The following is a 14622-nucleotide window of genomic DNA, read 5'->3' on the forward strand; positions in this document are numbered from 1 at the left end:
TCTTGGAACTGGACAGAACTTGTTCGGGGTAGGTGGGATTGGGTGCTAGGACCCCCCACCTGTTTATGAGGCCCGGGGCCATCTGGGGCACGGATATTGCTGGGGTGTCGGAGGGGTTTTGCTCGGGAGGCTTCAGGCAGGCAGCTGAAGCGCTCTGTGAGACTGGTTTGTGGCCTGTTTGGAGAGGTCACCAGTCTGGGGGCTGTAAGGAGCCCCGGATTTGAGCAATTCGCCCTGAGCGGGCGCCCTCAGCTGTGCCCAGACACGGCCCGGTCCATCACCCCCCCCCCCCCGCTTTGTAATTAGCTGTGACAGGCGGGTTCCCTTCCCCAGACCCGACGAAGAGTGTGAGGAAACTCGAACGGGTGTTTCTCACCCACAGACGTGGTCCAAAAAAAGCGATCGCCTCTCCTGCCTGGACTCGTGAAGGAAAAACGTTGGTTAAACAAATCCGTCCGGTGTTTTTGGTTTGCATTGAAAAACCAAAAATGTTCAGTCAAAGCTCACCATTTGGCCAATGTATTTTAGATTCTGGTTTCCACAAACCAAACAAAATCTCTTGGATTTTGGTTGCTGAACCCCTCCAAAGAAGTTGATTTTCATTTTCCAGCGCAAGCCCCACCCACCCCCGACTTTGTCCTGCAGAAATCTCCATTTTTATCGTTTGGGTTTGGTTCAAGGAGCACGTCAACCAGCTGTAATCTGGTGACGTGAATTTTGAGCTTTCTGCCTTGTCCCTACACATCCCAGCCTCCCCACGAGGCGCAGCCTGTGATCTGCTCAGCAGCGCCACCTGCCAGGGCTAAGATGCCCGGCGCGGCTGTGAGATGGACTCAGCAGCGGGTAGCAGGGCTGTTGACAGGTGGAGCTGTGCAGGGGCTGGCACAACCAGGCCGTTGAGACAGAATCCCGTGGGGGGGGGGGGACTGTGGGCCAGGTGCAGGCCGAGAAATGCAGAGAAGAGAGGAGATTAGATGGCAGCCAGGGAAGAGAAGGGAGGCCAGACAGGGCGTTCTCAGTGTGAGCAGGCTGCGTGATGGGCAGCTCAGCGGGGGACTGACTTTGTTGCAGGGCTGCCACTTGTGCCCTGGTCATGAGGTCACACGAGTGCTAAGAACAGCAGGTTAGAAGCCAGCCCAGGGCAGCGGCTTCGCGTTGCTTCAGAGCCACCCAGTCCCTGCATTTGCACGGCCGGGTGCTCGCCTTCCCCCCGGCGCTCCCCCGTCTCACGCCAGCAGCCCGGGGCAAGGGGGCTGGCTCTGGAACAGACACTGGGCGTCGCCGCATGCAGCGGTGGAATGCGATCGCTTCTGGCCATGGGGGGCCTGTCTCAGCCAGGCTGGCAGCTCCCCCGCCGGAAACGAGCCCAATTCTCCTACGCAGGGCGACAGGGCAGCTGCGAATTCCACTTCCGGGACTGGGCCTCGCTGACCAGTGGCCAGGGCCTGCGGGGCCCCAGTAATTCCAGGAGAGGAGTCGGGGGAAACTCGCTGCCGTGAGGTTGTGGCTGAGCAGAACCAATGGAAAGAGCCTGGAGAAAGGGCTCCCAGGAGGCCTAAGCAGAGCCGTGCAATGATCAGAAACCCGGGCGTCTAATCTGCCCAGCTGGGCCAACAATTCTCTGTCCCGCAGGGCACCTGGACATTCCCTTCAGCCACTGGGGTCAGGTGCTCTCTGAGAGGAGGAATTCGCTCGCTGGCAGAGCTGGCCAGTGCCTAGCAGCAGCGAACAACCCCCCGCGTGCTTGATCTATTATTTAGGGCTGCTCAATTGGTGCGGAGAGAAATGAAAATGCCAGAATGACGAGGCCGAGCAAAGAGTGGGGATCTAGCAACACGCCAGGGGCAGCAATGGGGCCCAGGCCCAGGGCCCTAATGATTTCTATCTTGCCTCTGAACCATGCCATGCCATGGAGCCAGGCGAGCCCGCGCCGCGATGCCCTGCCGTGCGGCTGAGACCCAGCAGTTCACGCTGCGCATCCGGGCCTGTGACGGACGCGTTTGCCCCGGGAGCACCCTGGGCTAGGAAGTGGGAAAGACGAACCCTTTGCCAGTGGGAGCTCGTGTTGTTCCTTCTCAGTGTAGCAGCAGATCATTCCTGTGGTCCCAGAGCGGGCCGTTGTGGTGCGGGGCTCGCAGGGCACGTCGGCTGGGCGAGCAAAGCCTTCGCCCAGCGCTGCCGAGCCAGGGCAGGACTCAGGTCAGCCCCCTCCCAGCTGAAAAATCTGGTGAGATTTTTAAAGCAAGAAATCCAGTGGGGGTGAGGGAGGGAGGCTGTTCTACTTGCTGTCTGGGTTTGAGCTGCTAGGTCACAGGGGGTATGTCTAGACTGCGTCCCTCTGTCGGCAGAGGGATGCGGATTAGGCAGGTCGACTTTGCAAATGAGGCAGGGATTTAAATATCCCACGCTTAATTTGCATAAAAAAGGCCGTCATTTTTGCCGACCCTGCACTTTGTTGGCAAAAAGTGGCAGCCTAGAGGGGGATCTGTCGAGAGAGAACGCCTTTTTCGACAGATCCCTTATGCATCCTGCAAGGAGTTTACAGGATCTGTGGAAAAAGGCGTTCTTTAGTCATTAGATCCCCCTCTAGACTGCTGCTTTTTCCCGACAAAGTGCTGAGTCGGCAAAACGTGGCGGCCTTTTTTTATGCAAACTAAGCGCGGGATATTTAAATCCCTGCCTCATTTGCAATGTCGACCTGCCTAATCCGCATCCCTCTGCCGACAGATGCAGTCTAGACATACCCCCTGTGGGGGGCCTCCATGCTCTCGGAACGGGTGGGGCCGTGGGCCCTGCGTCACTCGGAGCACGGCGTGTGCCCCGCCCCAGAGTCGCACGGAGCAGACGGCGCTGCGCTCCTGCGGCCGTTTAAAGGGCCCAGTGCTCTGGCCTCCACTGCTGCTGCAGTCGCAATGGTGGCGGCCGGAGGCCCCAACCCCTTTGAATTACCAGGCCCCAGAGCAGCTGTCCCCAGTGTCCCCCTCCCATTGGCAGTTGGCGCAGCAGGGCATGGGACAGTGTCCGCTACACTGGGGAGGGCGGGGAGTCGCAGAAGCCTTGGAAGGCGGGAAAGGAAACGAGTCTGCAGGCGCTGCTCTTACGGGCCGGCACAGTGCCCCGGAGACGTGCAGCTCCGCCTTGTGCTGCCCCTGGGGCATCCTTCCGCGGGAGGGGTCTGCCTGGCGCCCGGGCAGGGGTAGCAGTGGACGCGATCCCCCCACCAACCTCCGGCTTATGCCCCGCGCGTTGCGGAGTTAAGGAACTTTCTAACAGCGCTGCACCCACGGTGGCACTAACGGGTGGGGAGCCGGGCGGGCTGGGGGCAGGCCCTGGGGTGGCGAATGTGCTAGGCCGCTCCCCACAGGCAGACGACTGTCCCCGTGCACCGTCCCGTGTCCGCTTGTTTCATCCGCATCCCTTGCGGCAAGAGCGGGGGACTCGCTGGCAGCGTTGCAGAGGAAATGGAAACAGGCAGCAGAGCCAGGCAGGTCAGTATTTAAAGGGCCAGAGGGGTAACTGTGAAGGGCACTTGGCCAGCCACCCAGAAAACCCCCTTTCGTCTCACTGCCTGAGCATCTCTCCGGGCAACGCAGGGAAGGACGTTGCACTGCTGGGAGGACAAAGCCAGGAGGCCTGCCCAGGGCAGAGCCGGCCTGCCCAGGGCAGAGCCACCCTGCCGGCCACTGGGAAAGAGACACAGAGAGTGACCCCCCCCAGCGCCAAACCAAACCACCGCAGCGGGAAGCCAGATGCGCAGGGAAGGCTGAACGGCTGCCTGGAGGAGCTCGGCGCAGGCTGATCCGAGTGGGCACTGCCCATGCCCATGCCCACGATGGGAGCCCAGCAGCCTGTTCTGCTGGTCGCTGCAAGGTGGGGCCCCAGCTCTGCTTCTTTCCAGGGGCGGGCACGAGCCAGGAGAGCCTCCCCGCCCACAGGCCCCATGACCTGCGGATGGCCACGGCCTTAGTGAGCAAGCCTCGCTGAAAAGCTGCCAGTGAGGCCGGGCGGGTGCCCCAGGCAGTCAGCTGTGAGGGCAGACACACCAGATTCCAGGGAGCTGGAGAGTGAGCGCTTGCCTGGGGGTCTCTGGCTTTCTCACGTGACCAGGCCCTCACTAGGACCCAAGGAACAAGAACTCTGTGGTGTTAGCTCATCTCCACACTCCTCTGCCAAGGAAGGAGAAAACTTCCTGCCGTTGGGGGCGATTTGAGAGCAGCCTTCAACTTCCCGAAGGGGGGTCCAAAGAGGCTGGCGAGAGGCTGCTCTCAGTGGGGGCAGAACAAGGAGCAACGGTCTGAAGTTACAGTGGGGAGGTCTAGGCTGGACATTAGGAAAAACTCTTTCCCTAGGCGGGTGGGGAAGCGCTGGGACGGGTTCCCTAGGGAGGGGGTGGAGTCTCCATCCCTAGAGGTGTGCACGTCCTGGCTTGACAAAGCCCTGGCTGGGATGGTTGAGTTGGGTTGGTCCTGCTCTGGGCAGGGGGCTGGACTCCATGACTCCTGAGGGCTCTGCCAGCCCTGGGGTTCTCAGATTCTGTGGTACTCGAATACACGGCCTGACTTTGGGTCGGGCCTCAGCTCTCACACCAGGCCCTCTGCCTCAGGCTCTCTCTTGTCTGCATCCCCACTTGCATTTTTATTAATGGTTCTAACAAGTTTCTCGTAGGTTCCTCGGGGGCGTTGCTGACGATGTAGTGATTCATCATTCAGTGACATCTCACGGACGCATGGAGGCAGGAGTGGGGACTGAGAGCAAACTGCAGGCCAGTCACGCTCACAGCGGCTCCACGGCTGCGGTCGCCTCCTCCTCTCCCCGGGGCGGAGCCTGCGGGCAGCGCGGCTGTTCGATGGGGGCATCTTTGTGTAGAAACACTGCCCAGGCGGCTCTGGGTGGAGAGGGCGGGTCTGAGATGCGTCTGGCACTTGGGGTGGGAGCAGGGGCGGGTGGGGATCGCCCTTAGTTCCTGAGAGAGTTTGTGCCAGTCTCAGGCCAGCCCCTGGCACAGTGCTGCCGCCACCACTGGTTTTCCCCTTAGGCTAGGGAGGAACAGCCCTCCCCCAACCCGCTGTCTTGAGCTTTAAGGGGTCCTTTAGGTATGCTGGGTTGAGGCCATTCAGTGTCTTGAGGATAAGGTCTGAGGCTTTGAACTTGACTTAGTAGACCATGTAATAGTTGTCATGTTCCCCCCCAGAGGCAGCTGCATTTTAGTGGGGCATGGAGTCCTAAGTGTGGGAATGTCCAGCGATAGCTGCCTAGCTGTGTTGTGCCTGGGATCCGTGGGGGTGAACGCTGCATCGCCATTTTAAAAAAGTGATCATAAAACTAAATCTTGTGTGTTGAAAGCGCCATGGTGTGTCAGCACCTTTCACGCCCAGGTGGAACCTCTCCGGTCCGGCACATCCATGGGCTGGCAGGGTGTGAGCGAGCTGGACGTCTGCTTGTGGTGTGGCCAACTGTCCCGCAGTCTCATCAAATTTGTTTACAGCCCCCAGTCCTGGCTCTCAGCGTCCTGGGCTGTTATTTAGCTCAAATTTACCCCCAAATATCTGCTAACAGCCCAGCAAGCTGTGGCAGTGCTGTTGTCAATGCTGCTAGACAACATCGACCTCCAGGCAGGTCCTGAGGGTGCGGACTAGAGAGATTCATGCTGAGATGACCCTCCCAGGCTAACTCCAGGGTCGCTCCTGCGTACAAGGGTGTCAGAGCGATGGGCTGCTCTGGACGGGAGAAGGGAATATCCGGGAGGTGTGAAGGAGCCAGGCAGACAAATGCTGCAGTGTCTCTTGGTGAGGGGGCTGCTAGAGTGATGGGAGACAGTGACGTCTGAAGGGCGGATTACGGTAACGTACAACGTCTGAAAAAAAACAAGACAAAGCCAGGTCAGCCTTGGATGAACTCACTGAATTCAACAGGGGAAAGCAGATGGACTAGCCAGTGCCCGGCTGTTTCGTTAGGTGATGGGTGACTTCAAAGGGAGAGTCCCATGTCATCTGTAACTTTAGAAACAAGGAGAAGTCCCGTGGCACCGTACAGACCGACAAATCTCTATATACAGGCTCACGAGCTTTTGTGGGCAAGACCCACGTCCTCAGATGAGCTTGAGGGAGAACGTCTCATCCCTTTATACGAAAGATTCAATTCTGAAATCACAAGGAGGGTTTGGAGTTGAATTGCTCTGCAATCAGCAGTACAGAACCTCGCTTGTTTCAGCAGGGAAGGCGAGAGGAGGGAGTGGGATCTTTCCAAGGAGCATGTCAGGGTGTCCCCCCGTTGGTTGGCCCCTCCGGACGGCCAGCCTGGAAGGCAATGCCACCCTTGGTTAGTGCGCTCCCATGTGCTTAGTTCAGCTGAGCCACCAGCCTCTTGGCTCGCATCATCTTTTAGTTGCAGGTTTGGCACCTGGCACGGTCTGTGCTGCGCCGTGTCCTCGGTGACACACGGTCCGGGCTTGGCAATCTCCAGAGATCTGCCACCGCTCAGAGGCGGGAAGGCCGTTTGCTGCACCGGAAGGGCAGAGGTGGGACGTGGAACGTCGCTCGCTCCCTAGGTTTGTCGCACGTGCTTTTCTGCACTGTCCCCGCCCCCATGGCCCTGACCCGTCTGTTTCAGCAGCAGTTGTAAAGCCCTATGGATCTAGACCTCACGGCCTGGGCCTGCAGAGCCCCCAGGCCGGTGGCAGCCCCCCAGGAGGAGGAACAGCCTTGCCCTCCACTCCCCACGGAGTCCAGGGGAACAGCAAGGGGGTGACAGACAGCAGCCTCATGACCTCTGCGAACCCCAGGGGCCTCCCAGGAAGTGTCCAGGCCGTGGGCTGGCTCTCCTGTAGCTGCCATGACGGGGTTTGCTCCTTGCTCCCGAATGCCTGGCTTTGTCCTTGGCTTGATTTGGACTTTGCCCCCGGACTCTGACCTTCGAACTGACCCAACCCTGGAGCTGAACGATGAACCCTCCGCCGCTCTCAGCTACTGTCCCATCCAGCAGCTCCGGTCCCCCACGGTCCCCCTGAGGAACTGTCTCTATGACCCAAGTGCGGGTCCTTACTCACACCGCCCCCCCCCCCCCGGCCGACTGGGCTCTGAGGTGCGTGCTGGGCCCAGAGAAGTGCGTGCGTGTGTCTTTCATCCCGCCTGTCTAACAACAGCAGCAACAGGCACTTGTAAGAACAGGGGGACAACTGCTGGTATCACACGGCAGCGCACACCCGCTTCTCACACAGCCAAAGCTTGCACTCCAAAGGCAGCTGACAATCCTTTTGCTGCTCTGCCTTTAGAAATTCAGGCTGCTACTGCTTCTTTGTTGTATGTTGTCATCCGCCTTTGGACTAGGTGTCTGGAGGGAAAAAACCCATATACTCTGCATCAAAGAAAAAATGTGAGACACAGCAGAAAACATGCCTGGCTTTATTCTCAGCCCTGACAGCTACAGAGAGCAGCTGCTCCATTCTGCACTGCAGAAAACACCAGGCTCTAGAAAGAGGCGACTGAAGGTAGAACAAACGTTATTTCCTGGGGCTGATTCTGCCATAGAGAGTCAAATCTGCCTTGGGTGTACTCAGACAGAATGAAATTCTGCTGATAAGGAATTGAAAGACATACCTTCAGTTTTTCCAAGGTCTTGTTACTAAAGTTGGGAGAATAACTGATTTTCAGTTCACTTGCTGATCGAAAACTTTAAAGGAAAAAAATATTGGTTTAGGTTGAACACAGCGTTTCATTATTAGGGTTTGATTTTTTTTGACATTTTAAATATTTTATTTAATAAAATTGAAGTACATGTTGGAATGAAAGGATGCTTCACGTTGAAAAATCAAAACTTCTCATTTGCAACTGTTAAAATTAACACTTTTTCTTTGGTGCTTTTGGGTTTTTCCTCCCATTTTGTGGAATTTATCACAAAGATTTTGGCCAACTTGAGTCTGCATTTTTCAACAACAAAAATTAAGTTGAACATTTCCTCCAACTCTCCTTGTCAACCAGAGAGCCTTAAGCTGGGGCTAAGGTTCACATACAAAATTTTCACCTAAAAATAGTATCTGTGCAAAAGGAGAATCCAGAAGGTCAGGTTTTCTTCAGAAATGTGCAGCCAGTGGGAGTCACTCGCAGAACTGGCCAGTGCTATTGGAAGCGCCGCCCCGATGCCTGTGACTTTTTGTCTCTCTCGTGTCCATATAAGCAGGGTCCTTCCACTCACTTATGCGTGGGCAGCCATGGATCGTTGTTGTTCACACACAGCTCAGGGAAGAGCTGTTCTTCAGGCACACATGTGATATAGGGGAAGGGCGGGACCCACATCTGGGCCCATGCTATTCCCGTGGGTCAAAGCGACCTTTGTTTATGACGTTAGCAGTATCCAGTGAAGTAGCAGTCATGCTGAGGGACCTCGATGGCTTCCAGAGAGGATGGATAATGGAGAGAGAGCAGCCAGAGACAGTACAAAGAGCTCCCAAGTTGCCATTGGCTCTGCTTCCAGAAAGTTCCGGGATTCTCCAATACAATGAATCTGTTCCCTCTGCCCTCTCTCTTCAGGTCCTGGTTCCTTACCCTAGTGCCTGGTGCCTCCCCAAGCAGAGCCCAAATGCCTGGGACACAAAGGCGGCTGTCCCTTGAGGAAATGCGTGCTAGAAATGGATTCCAATAAACAGGGAATAAAGTAATTTTCACAACCCCCAAAGCAACAACAAGGGGACTTTATTAGGGAACAAAGGGTAAGGCAAGAACAGGAGTAACTAGAATAATAAAGTAGCAACAATACCTTAACCCTCCCCCCCCCAAATGTTCGCACCCTGCCCAAACTGCCCTGCTCCCTCCCTGCCTCGGCAGACAGCGAACTGCACTGAAAGATGCAGGATCTGAGGGGAAGCGCTGGGTGAGGCTAGAGACACCATTCCTACTCATCCTGCCTAATAACTATTGATGGACCTGTCCTCCATGAATGTATCTAGTTCTTTTTTGAACCCTGTTAAAGACCTGGTCTTCACAACATCCTCTAGCAAGGAGTTCCACAGGTTGACTGTGCGCTGCATGAAAAAGACCCTGAAAAGTCCAAGTATTTTTAATCTCTCTTCATATGGGACCCATTCCAAACTCCTAAACATTTTTGTTGTCCTTTTCTAAACCTTTTCCAATGCCAATATATCTTTTTTGAGATGAGGAGACCACATATGTATGCAGTATTCAAGATGTGGGCATACCATGGTTTTAGATAGAGGCAATAAGATATGTTCTGTCTTATTCTTTATCCTTTTTTTACTGATTACTGACATCCTGTTTGCTTTTTTGACTGCCTCTGCACACTGTATGGACGTTTTCAGAGAACTATCCACAATGACTCCAAAATCTCTCTCTTGAGTAGTTGTAGCTAAATTATTCCCCATCATTTTGTAGGTATAGTTGGGATTATTTTTTCCATTGTGCATTTCTTTACATTTATCAACATTAAATTTCATTTGTCATTTTTTTTGCCCAATCACTTAGGAAGACGCGAGCAGTTCTTCTGGGCTAGTCAATTTCCAAAATGGCGACTGGCTGGGAACATGCTAATGAAGCGTGGGATATTTAAATCCCGTGCTTCATTTGCAATTTTGGTTGCTCTCATTAGCCTCTCTAGTTCAAACTAGGGGGCTAGTGTAGACATACCCTTAGTTCGGTGAGATCATTTTGAAGCTCTTCATAGTCTGCTTTGGTCTTAACTATCTTGAGCAGTTTGGTGTCATCTGAAAAATTTGCCACCTCCCTGTTTACCCCTTTCTCTAGATCATTTATAAACAGGTTGAATAGGACTGGTCCCAGGACAGACCCTTTAGGATGGCCACTCGTTATCTCTCTCCACTCGGAAAGCTGGCCATTTATTCCTACCTTTGTTTCCTGTCTTTTAACTGGTTATCAGTCCATGAAAGGACCTTCCCTCTTATCCCAAGATAACTAACTTTACTTAAGAGCCTTTGGTGAGGGACCTTGTCAAAGGCTTTCTGGAAATCTAAGTATATCATAGCCACTGGATCCCCCTTGTCCAGATGCTTGTTGACCACCTCAAAGAACTCTAGCAGATTAGTAAGACATGATTTCCCTTTACAGAAACCATGTTGACTTTCCCCCAACAAATTACGTTCATCTATGTGTCTGACAATTTTATTCTTTACTAGAGTTTCAACTAATTTGCCCAGTACTGACGTTAGACTTACTAGTCTATAATTGCCAAGATCATCTCTAGAACCCTTTTTACATATTGGCGTCATGTTAGCTATCTTCCAATTATTAGGTACGAAAGCTGATTTAAAGGATAGGATACAAACCATAGTTAATAGTTCCGCAATTTCCCATTTGAGTTCTTTTAGAACTCTTGGGTGATGCCATCTGGTCCCGGTGACTTGTTACTGGTAGTTTATCGATTTGTTCCCAAACCTCCTCTAATGATGCCTCAATCTGGAACAATTCCTCAGATTTGTCACCTAAAAAGAATGGCTCAGGTTTGGGAATCTTCCCAATATCCTCAGCCGTGAAGACTGAAGCAAAGAATTCATTCAGCTTCTCTGCTATGACTTTATCATCTCTGAGTGCTCCTTTAGCATCTCCATCGTCCAAGGGCCCCACTGGTTGTTTAGCTGGCTTCCTGTTTCTGATGTACTTAAAAACATTTTACTATTACTTTTTGAGTTTTTGGCTAGCTGTTCTTCAAACTCCTTTTCGGCTTTTCTTCTTATATTTTTACACTTAATTTGACAAAGTTTATGCTCCTTTCTATTTTCCTCACTAGGATTTGACTTCCACTTTTAAAAAGGTGTCTTTTTATCTGACACTGCATCTTTTACTTGGTTGGTAAGCCACGGTGGCACTTTTTTGGTTCTCTTACTGTGTTTTTTAATTTGGGGTATACATTTAAGTTAGACCTTTATTATGGAGTCTTTGAAAAGTTTCCATGCAGCTTGCAGAGATTTTACTTTTGTCGCTGTACCTTTTAATTTCTGTTTAGCTATCTTCCTCATTTTTGTGCAGTCCCCTTTCTGAAATTAAATGCTACAGTGTTGGGCTACTGAGGTGTTTTTCCTACCACAGGGATGTTAAAGTTTATTACATTATGGTCACTATTTCCAAGATGTCCAGTTATATTTACCTCTTGAACCAGATTCTGCGCTCCACTTGGGACTAAATCAAGAATAGCCTCTCCCTTTGTGGGTCCCAGAACCAGCTGCTCCAAGAAGCAGTCATTTAACATATCAATAAATTTTATCTCTGCCTCCCGTCCTGAGGTGACGTGTAACCAATCAATATGGGTATGTCTACACTACAGCGTTATTTCAAAATATTTTATTTCAAAATAGTTAATTCAGAATAAGTTATTTTGAAATTACGTGTCTACACAAAAAATGCATTTCAAAATAGCACTTCCATACTGAGTGGATGCTGAATTGCATTTAAGGCTGGCTGGAACTAGGTCTGGCAGGGCATCAGGTCTGGAGTTACTTTGTGTGGCTGCTGCCTGAGGCTAACTGAGGTCTGTGCTTAAAGGGACCCCCCCCCCCGACAGCCGGTTCTCAGGTTTCCCTGCTTGCTTGCCTACCTCAGTGATGGACAGCAAAGCATTTTGTCTCTGAGTGCTTTGGTTGCCCTCACTCGGGACATCACAACACTCTGCACCATGGAGCCAGAGCTGCCCCTGGGCACTCTGGTGTTTCTCTTGGATGCGTTGCTGTGAGCCTGGCTGCACTTTCTACAGGCTGCCATCTGGAAGGTCAATCGAGGTGGGGGGCGGGGGGGGGCGGCTGTCAGTATCCAGGAGGCCCTGTGGGAGAGCTTCCACCCTGAGAAGCACTAAGAGCCTCCCTGGTCTGCCCCGCTGGGGGCTTGTGCCTCATTCCTCCCTCACATCCTTCCATTTACCCCTCCCTAACCCCCCTTCCTGATGTCAAATAAAATACACATATTTTCATGAACACAAACTCTCTTTATTTAACAAAACAGGGGGGGGGAGGAAACGGGGGGGAGGAAATGAAACTCTGGTGAGACTGGGGAAAGGAGGTGGAAGAGAGGGTGGGAGAGGGAAGGGGAAAACCTGGGAGGAGGGAGCTGGCAGGGGGAAGCCAGGGGAAGAAAGGGGAGAGGAAGCTCAGAGTTGGGGGGTCTCACTGGACCAACTTGATTTGCATGCAAACCTGCTCTTGGGTTCGCATGTGGCCTTTGGTGGCCAGGCTGGCAGCTATCCTGCCATAGAAGGCCGCATTCCTCCATGCGGAGATCATGGACCTTGGGTACATCCCCGCCCCCAAACCTGAATAAGGCCCATGATCTCCACCTTGGACCAGGAAGGACCCTGCCTTCTCCGGGCCCTGGCAGGCTCCTGGGAGATGGAAGACTGCTCCTGGGGAGCAGCAAAAGGCTGGCTGTCTGTGGCTTGCTGGCTCATGTTTTGGGGCCACTGGGTCAGGGGCAGTGAGTGCTGGCTCTGGACTGGCAGGCTTGGAGCTGGCACAGGCACTGTGGCCAGAGTCAACCCCTTTAAGTGCTCTGGGGAGGGGGAGGGGAGAGAAGTGTTCTTGGTTGAGGCTGGAGTGGCCACCAGGGCACCCTGGAAAGGCCGGAGGCCCCCATTTCGATATAAGTGTCTACACAGCACTTGTTTTGAAATAGCTACAGGCAGTCCCCGGGTTACGTACAAGATAGGGACTGTAGGTTTGTTCTTAAGTTGAATCTGTATGTAAGTCGGAACTGGTGTCCAGATTCAGCCGCTGCTGAAACTGACCGCCAGTTCTGACTTACATACAGATTCAACTTAAGAACCCCAAGCTTCCCCAAGTCAGCTGCTGCTGAAACTGATGAGCGCTGATTCCAGGAAGACCGGGGCAGAGCAACTCTGCCTCGGGCTTCCTGTAGTCAGCGCTGGTCAGTTTCAGCAGCAGCTGACTTGGGGACGCCTGGGGCAGAGCAGCTGGGGTGCTGCCGGGTTGGTCCAGTAGTGCCCAGAGCGGGTGCTGCAGGACCAATCCGCAGCGCCCCAGCTGCTCTGCTCCAGGGTCCAAAACAAAAGCCTGGTCTGCTGGGGGGGGGCACACTATCCGCGCCCCCCCCAGCAGACCAGGGACACGGGGAGCAGAGCAGCAGCGGCAGCGGGGTGCCGCGCCTCTGAGGCTTTGCTCTGGCAAAGCCTCAGAAGCGCGGGAACCCGCCCGCTGCTGCCGCTTGAGTCCCGGTGCCTGTGGTCTGCTGGGGACGGTCCACAGCAGACCACAGGCACCGGGTCTCAAGCGGCAGCAGCAGCGGTTCCCGCGCTTCTGAGGCTTTGCTCCGGCAAAGCCTCAGAAGCGCGGGAACCCGCCCGGTGCCCCTGGTCTGCTGGAGATGGTCTCCAGCAGACCAGGGGCACCGGAGCAGCTTACGAACGGGGCTTTCTCACCCCGGAGCTCGCAGGTAGCAATCCGCTACCTCGACCTCCGGGGCGAGAAAGCCCCGTTCGTAAGTGCGGATCCGACATAAGTCGGATCCGCGTAAGTCGGGGACTGCCTGTATTTCAAATTTGGCTTTATTCCTCATGGAATGAGGTTTACCAAATTTGAAATAAGAGCTCTGCTATTTCAAATTAATTTCAAAATAGCAGTTTGGCTGTGTAGACGCTAGTAATGTTATTTTGAAATAACTTTGCTGTGTAGACATACCCTATGGGGATAGTTGAAATCCCCCACTATTATTGAGTTTTTTAATTTGATAGCCTCTCTAATCTCCCTTAGCATTTCATAGTCACTATCACTGTCCTGATCAGGTGGTCGATAATAGATCCCTACTGCTATCTTATTATTATTGGAGCATGGAATCAATATCCATAGAGATTCTATGGAATACTTTGGCTCATTTAAGATTTTTACTTCATTTGATTCTACATTTTCTTTCACATATATTGCCACTTCCCCCCAGCATGACCTGTTCTGTCCTTCCAATATATTTTGTATCCTGGTATGACTGTGTCCCACTGATTGTCCTCATTCACCAAGTTTCCGTGATGCCTATTATATCAGTATCCTCCTTTAAAACTAGGCACTCTAGTTCACCCGTTTTACTATTTAGACTTTTAAGTATTTGTATATAAACACTTTAAAAATTTGTCACTATTTATCTGTCTGCTTGTAGGGGTTCTCCCCCTGTGCGGAGGGGCTTACGTCCGCCCCCCTCGGTTCTCTGATTGTCGACGCCTTGACGCAACCGATTCCAATGGGTTTGGTTAGGCGGTTGGGGGAAGGGGGTCCGGGCCCGCCCTCTCTCCGGACCCCAGCCCAGGGCCCTAAGGTCGGGGAAAAGGCTCCCCCACCTAGCAGGGGGGGTCGAGACCCCTAAACTCCCCTGCCCTCAGGGTCCGCGTCCCCGCCCTGGGCTGCTTCTTCCCCCAGGTCCCATAAGCTCACCTGGGCCCTTCCGCTGCCCCTGCCCAGGGCCTCCAACAATGTCGACCACTCGCCGGCTCACGGGGGGGGTGCGTCTCCTCGGCGTTCCCCCCTATGGCTGGTCCACTGCGGCCTTTTGAGTTGCCCGCCGGTCGCAGGCAGATGACGTCACCCCCCTCGTCGGCCTCTGGCCCCTCCCAGGGCCGTCCTCCCCGTGACGTCCCTGCCACGTCCGCTCGGCCCCGCCCCCTCTCTGC

The sequence above is a fragment of the Pelodiscus sinensis genome, chromosome 20, assembly GCF_052426305.1.
Source record: "Pelodiscus sinensis isolate ZL-2025 chromosome 20, ASM5242630v1, whole genome shotgun sequence".
In the NCBI taxonomy this organism is placed as follows: domain Eukaryota; kingdom Metazoa; phylum Chordata; order Testudines; family Trionychidae; genus Pelodiscus; species Pelodiscus sinensis.